The following is an 8,051-nucleotide window of genomic DNA, read 5'->3' on the forward strand; positions in this document are numbered from 1 at the left end:
CCTGGAGGATGATATCATTAGGAAGTGTCTTTTGTCACTTTTGCAAAAGACAGGATGGGAGTGATACCGAGGACACGGGAAATATAGGTCTTTTGTAAAAATCTAACAAACTCGTTCCCATTTACTGTAAAACAATATTGCCAAGAAAATGTTTTTGGCTGAGAAAGAATAAATCTGGAATATTTTTATAATCTAAATGGGAAGACTTTACAAATATGTCTCATTTTGTTCGCTGCAAAAAATGTTTTTTGTCTTGTTTCCAGTCCAAATATCTAAAAATTCTTAAATCAAGAAGCATTTTCTAGACAAGTAAAAATTATTGTCTTTTCAGAAAAAAAACATGTCAAAATTAAGTGAGTTTTTCCTTAAAACAAGCTAAATATTCTGCCAATAGGGTAAGCAAAATAATCTTGTTTTTTGTTTTGAAATAAGAAAAACTCACTTAATTTTGACTTATTGTTTCTGAAAAGAAGATAACACATTGTTACTTGTCTAAAAAAAATGCTTCTTGATTTAGATATTTGGACTAGAAACAAGACAAAAACTCCAAGTAAGAAAAGCATTTTTTGCAGTGTTAACATTAATGTATTAACTAACATGAAAAATATGTCGGTGATCTGTTTGTCATCAGGAGATGCGAATATGAATATGATCATCTTCAACGTGCACAAAAACAATAGTCTAAATGTTGAATCAAAAATACACTTTTAGCTGCTTTTTTGTTATTTTGACATTTTAAAAAAGCACTATTGTACTGCTTCAACCATCCTAAATGGGATTAGCCTGTAATCTACAGAAACAATAGTCTTCCATTTATTCCGTTAAGGCTGGAAGAGCCACAGACATGCATGCTGGTATGAAAGGAATGACGAGTGTGTGTGTGTGACTGAAGTACATTGAATGTTTCTGGCACAATTTGAGCTCTAGAAAGCTTCAGTCGAGGGTCCCAGTCTGATTGACGTTGAGTCGCTCCATGTGTCCTATACAAACAGTACCGGAATTATCCTTTATCAGCAATCCCATGCAGTACCAGTGGGCCGGCTTCACATCCCGAGTCAAGCACGTCTGATCGGGATTAAAGATGGACATGCCGCCTCTCCATGCTCCAGCGGCCTGAAATCCATAACCGGATTGGATGTGTTGGGCCATTAGAATTAAACCAGCATCAAAGGCAGGGTGCTGGAAAGAGAGACAAATGTGTCTTACTGCTCGGCCACTTACCTACTTAATCAAGGCTCTTACAGAGCAAAGAGAGCGGGGACATTGGGTTGAACTGGGTTGTGTTCAGGTATTGGATGCGGTGAGATGGCGGCCTTCAGCCACTTATACCCAGAGCTGGAATGCCAAACACATTTCCAAAGGATTGTGAGGAATCCGACTGAACGTAGTCAAGAGGGCTGCATGCGGTGTGCCGTTCCCCCGCTGCCCAAATCATCACAATGGGAGCAGAAAAAAAGAAACAAACAGAGAACAATAAATAAATAGAGAAAAACACACAAAAACAAAGTAGATGAAAGAAAACCAGAGAAAGATCATGTGGTATCAGACCTTAAAAAAATCTGTCTTGGGTAACTTAATGAAGTCAGGATCATCCAATTACATTAAATACTTTTTTTTTTTGGGTTGAATAAAACATATATTTAGTGCTGTCAAATAATTAATCATTATTAGTTTGTGTTTGCATATTTGTGTGTACTGTGTATATTTATTATGTACGTATAAATTCACACACGTACATGTATTTAAGAAATATATATATATATATATATATATATGTGTGTGTGTGTGTGTGTGTGTGTGTGTGTATTTATATAATTTATACATATATTTTATATAAAATATTTTTGTTAAATATATACATGTGTGTGTGTACTTATTTTATAGATACATAATAAATTTACATCAGTACACATATATATTATGTAAACACAAACTTTTATTTTGGATGCGATTAATAAAGATTAATCATTTGATAGCACTAAATAAATAATGTGAAAATGTATGTAAAATTACACATCATTACCATCATTATGACGTTCCATAGGCGTAATAATTTTTATATTGTAAAAACTATATTTTATCCCCCGCACTAACCCTACCCCCAAACCTACCCATCGCAGAAAACTTTCTGCATTTTTACATTTTTAATAAAACATTGTTTATTATGCTTTTTTAGCCATTTTAATTACAAGAACTCAGGAAATGTCCTCATAAAGCACATTTACGTTGTAATACCAGTGTAATACCCATGTTATTATACACATTTGTGTCCTTGTTGAACAAATCCACACACACTGTACATGCTTTTATTGAAAAACATCTTGAATATTTATATAAGTTCTACTGATATAACAATGTAGCAAACTGTAGCAAAACAAAGTTTTTTTTCTTTTCTTTTTTTCTGTAGAAATAGGCAAGAAGCCTTCAGAATGATTAGAAGTGTCAGAGATCTTTCCGGAATTGTGTTTTTAATCGATGTGTGTGATGTAGGTTTGTCATCGCTTTCTGTAATTATTCAGAGGTGAACTACTGCATCGTCTCAAACAGGAGGTGACACGTTAATGAATTAACAGCGTAATCTGACAGACGATGCCGGTCGGTCGTCACGCTGTCTGTGGTGAAATGTTTACGGGAGGAGTGCTGATGTTCGATGACAGTCATTTGAATAAAAATGAATTTACTGCTGTTGTCTCATTTGCAGGAAATCTTCACGTCTTGGATGCAACCGGCATGGTGTGAATCCTCATATCTGCACACATGGAGACACACACACACAAGTATGTTGACATCACACATGACCTCTTTAATTTCCATTGTGCTGGAAAGATTTTATAGGGAAAATAAAGACACAGTGAGAGAGAGAGAAACTGTGAAGCTATATGTCCCACCTCACTAATCTAACAGAAGGACAGATGTGGTTTCAACCTGGCTTGTTTAATTAACCCAAGCCGGAGGTGCAGATTGAAATTCAGACACTACGCTGTATGAAAATGTATTTATACATGGCAAATTAGCGAGTGCCCAACATTAAAAATGTGTGAGAAAAGAGTTAGAAAAGAAATTGCTCTTAGTAATGCATGACCTGAAGATCTGAATTAACACTTCAGTTTAGGGTTAGTAACTTGATCATCGCAGATGTTTGACAAAATGTGCATCTGTCGTATGCAAAAAGAAGTATAATGCAGTGTACTTTGCGGTCCAAAAGAGACTTTTATGGGAATTTTTCCCCTTCATTTAACTTCGAACTAAGCAGAATGTTATAGAACATCAAAACACAGCAAGATTATGATGATTTCACAAATCCACCGTGCAAACATACTTTTACTTTTCCTGGCTCAAGATGAGCTTCAAAACATCGTTCTGGAGAACATGCTTTGTGCATGTCAGCCTAAAGCAAGCAAAGGGACACACAGCATACAAATAATATAAAAATAATATTGCATGTGCTTGTCACTCAAACTTAATGTGCTAACACAATTTGCAATGAACATTTCTATATTAAATTAGAAAAAAATCAAACAAATCATCTGACTTGTGCATTCCACAATGTATTTATTTATAACAACAATAAATAAAAATGCATTCATATAAACAGATAAATGGATGAATAACTCACACATATAAATTATAATAGCATTTTGAAATGATTAGTTTTACGCTCACACTTACACATTGAGCCCAGCTCGCTTCCAGAGGTGTATTAGTTTGATAAATTGCATGCAATAAAGCCAAACTCTAATGAAAAAAGCACATGAATGCTGGATGGGAAGGTGAGAATTTTTGTCATATGGAATTAGTTGTAGGTTGTATTCAGCAAACGGAAACGGAAAGCATATTGGATTCATTTGTTCTGACAAATTGGTAATTTGAAGAGAAAAAAAATTAGATTGCATTTCAGGCTTTTAATCAGAGAGGCATTAGTTAATTTATCAAGCACTGTATAATTTGTCTTTGAGTGTTCCTGTATTTCTCTCAGTAATAGCATATCCAGTTTGGCTCTCTGGGGTCGTTCTCAGCTAATTAACGTGTGGCTGAATCCTATTGCATTATCACGATTGAACCTGCTGTACACAACACTGACTGCAATAACAATGTTGAGGGAATAATAATAAAAAAACACACAGAAGCTGAAGTAATTCTAGGTCAACAGTGGTTTCCTAAAACTTCACAATAAATGTACCAAACAATAAAAAAATGTCTCATGATTAAACATTAGAATTTTAAGTTAATGTAACCCTTTTCACTCTCTCAGTTATTCATTTCCGATAACAGCCCTTCTGAGCATTGCGTCTTGGTTAATTTACAATATAACATAACCTTATTATAAAATTTGTACCAATACAGTCTGCTCAGAGCTTTGGGCATTCCCAAGCAGCATTCGATATGTGGGTCAATTAATCAGGACTTGAGAAACAACAGTTTGCATTTTCCATTCAAATAAAACAATTTGTGCATTCCAGATTGATCACGGCATCGATTAACCCGTCAGCTCCGGTTCAGCACGGAGCGTTAAGGCAGTTCGAGCCGAGGGTTTCCCTACTAAGAGCTCTACGGATCTCATTCAGCTCCTCTCAGGAGCCTGATGAATATTCAAAGATGCAGGCTAAAGCAGCAGCCAGTAGATGCCTGGTAACTCAGGGCGTGACTTTTTACTCTTTGAGAGGGAAAGTGCATTTATCAACAGCAGATTTAAAGGTCGGTGTCTGTGGACGCGAACCACGGATACTGTTCATCCGTACGGCATCACTGTCTCATAAATTACAGTCCAAGTTTTGCTTCCAAGTTGCAGCTCTGAGGTCAATTATTGACAATTTATTATGCATCCTCAGGAAATGCTATTTAAAGTCCATCGTAACGGGATGCGTGTCAGAATCGGGGCAGTTTTAGCATATATTTTACTATTACGTGACCTTTTTTCTGCAAAGTAGCGCAGCCTAATTGTGAAGCGCAAGCTGCTCATGCCAGGCAAAGCGAGAGAGACGTTAGAAGAATGAGTGTGGCACCATCTGTGGGCAGGAAGTGATGAGGCGAAACCTGGCGAAAACGTGACGGGAGTCTGCTCTTCATTACATTATTAAATGCTGCTGAACTGTTCCGGCTCGAGAATGTCTAAATGGTTTGGTGTCTCTTACTGCAGGCAGTTCTCTTTAGCTGGTTTTTCAAACATTACCACTGAATCAATCTTACATGGTTCTTTGCAGCATCGTTCTGTAGGTTCAAGCAAAGAATGATGATTATAATATTACATTGTAGATTTATCAACACTTCACTTCTGATTAAAACAGGAAATTCATTAAGAAAAATGTCTATAGCAGAATTTAATTTTATCCACCTTGAATTGAACAGAACGTATGATGCATTTGTGACACCAGCACCCCCCAAAATTTGATGATAGATACTCTAGCATTTAAAAGGTTGGGGTCAAACGTCGGTTTTTGTTTTTTTTAAAAAAGAAATTAATACTTTTATTCAGAAAAAAATGCATTAAATTGATAAAAAGTGACATTAAATATGTATAATGTTACAAAATATTCTATTTATTTCTAACTTTCTATCCATCAACTGTTTTGCAGTTTCCACAAAAACATTAAGAAGCACAACTGTTTTCAACATTGATGATAATAATAAATGTTTCTTGAGCAGCAAATCAGAATGATTTCTGAAGGATCATGTGACAATGAAGACTGGCGTAATGATGCTGAAAATTCAGCTTTGATCACAGGAATAAAACAAAAAGCAGTTATTTTAAGTTTTTTAATGTTTTTACTGAACAAATAAATGCAGCCTTGGTGAGCAAAGAGACTTCTTTCAAAAATATCAAAACATCTTACCAACCCCAAAACTTTGAGTCAGTTCTGATTTATTGTTGACATTTATTTCATTATTATTTTTTTATTACCTATTTTGGTTCTAAATGGGACTTTTAAGTATTCTTGATGACTAAATATTGTAACCGAAATGCTTTTAAAAACAAAACACATTGCCTGTTCTCATCCTTCCATACGGTCTCTGAGCATGAGTGTCTGTCTTTCTCCGACTCCTGAAAACAACAGGTGCAGTGGCTCCAGTGGAGGATCCAGATTCGTCTCTGGTGTGTGTGGGCCGTGGAGGACTCATCTGGAGATCCAGCCTGGACGGGGGGAGACGGTAAGAGCCGCAGTTCTCTCGTCGGGCTTCTCGCACGCTTATTAACTTCAATCCAGCAGCCTGGATGCAGCAAACTCATGCCAAATCACTCAAAACATTGCCTTTGTCTTCCTCGCCATCTTTCCCTAGTCCATTTTGTTTGGTTTTCTAAATGAAAAAATAAAATACAAAATGTATGTCAAAAAAACATATGGAAAAAAATGTAAACATAATCATAACTTAATTGCAAAGCAAGTTCTACATGAATTGGCATTCGCAATCCTTAATGTGAAGGTAAAACAAGAAATTTTGATAAATATAGGAATTTTATATGGAAGCTTGTTTGCGCTATGAAATATAAAAAGTCACAATTACCTTTTTCTTTTTTCTCAGAATTCCGAATTATCAGAATTCTATGATATAATGTCAGAATTGCGAGTTATGAGGTCAGAATTGCAACATATAAAGTCAGAATTGTGAGTTATAAAGTCAGAATTGCGAGTTATAAAGTCAGAATTGTGTGATATAATGTCCAATTGTAAAGGAAAATTTCCTTTTTTTCTCAGAATTGTGTTAATATTTTGCAATTCTGACTTTATATCTCGCAATTCTGACTTTATAACATGCAATTATGAGTTTATAACTCACAATTGTGAGTTTATATCTTGCAATTCTGACTTTATATATCGCAATTGTGAGTTTATATCTCGCAATTCTGACTTTATATATCGCAATTGTGAGTTTATATCTCGCAATTCTGACTTTATATCTCGCAATTCTGAGTTTATAACTCACAATTGTGAGTTTATATCTTGCAATTCTGACTTTATATATCGCAATTGTGAGTTTATATCTCGCAATTCTGACTTTATATATCGCAATTGTGAGTTTATATCTCGCAATTCTGACTTTATATATCGCAATTGTGAGTTTATATCTTGCAATTCTGACTTTATATATCGCAATTGTGAGTTTATATCTCGCAATTCTGACTTTATATATCGCAATTGTGAGTTTATATCTTGCAATTCTGACTTTATATATCGCAATTGTGAGTTTATATCTCGCAATTCTGACTTTATATATCGCAATTGTGAGTTTATATCTCGCAATTCTGACTTTATATATCGCAATTGTGAGTTTATATCTCGCAATTCTGACTTTATATCTCGCAATTATGAGTTTATAACTCGCAATTGTGAGTTTATATCTTGCAATTCTGACTTTATATATCGCAATTGTGAGTTTATATCTCGCAATTCTGACTTTATATCTCGCAATTATGAGTTTATAACTCGCAATTCTGACTTTATATCTCGCAATTATGAGTTTATAACTCACAATTGTGAGTTTATAACTCGCAATTCTGACTTTATATATCGCAATTGTGAGTTTATATCTCGCAATTCTGACTTTATATCTCGCAATTATGAGTTTATAACTCACAATTGTGAGTTTATATCTCGCAATTCTGACTTTATATATCGCAATTGTGAGTTTATATCTCGGAATTCTGACTTTATATCTCGCAATTATAAATTTATATCTCGCAATTCTGACTTGATATATATCGCAATTACGAGTTTATATCTCGCAATTCTGACTTTATATCTCACAATTATGAGTTTATATCTCGCAATTCTGACTTTATATCTCACAATTGTGTTTATATCTCACAATTCTGACTATAACTAAAATGCATGTTATAAAGTCAGAATTGCGATATATAAACATTTTGGAGAAAAAAGTCAGAAAGTCATAAAATACAAAAATAAAAACGTGCGTGATAACTTGCAATTGCAAGAAAAAACTCAGAATTGCAACTCTGTATCTTGCAATTCTTTATACGACGCAATTCTGACTTTACAACTCGCAATTGCGAGAGAAAAAAAGAATTGGGAGATATAAAAAAAAATGGCAATTAC

The sequence above is a fragment of the Megalobrama amblycephala genome, linkage group LG20 (genome assembly GCF_018812025.1).
Source record: "Megalobrama amblycephala isolate DHTTF-2021 linkage group LG20, ASM1881202v1, whole genome shotgun sequence".
Classification (NCBI taxonomy): domain Eukaryota; kingdom Metazoa; phylum Chordata; class Actinopteri; order Cypriniformes; family Xenocyprididae; genus Megalobrama; species Megalobrama amblycephala.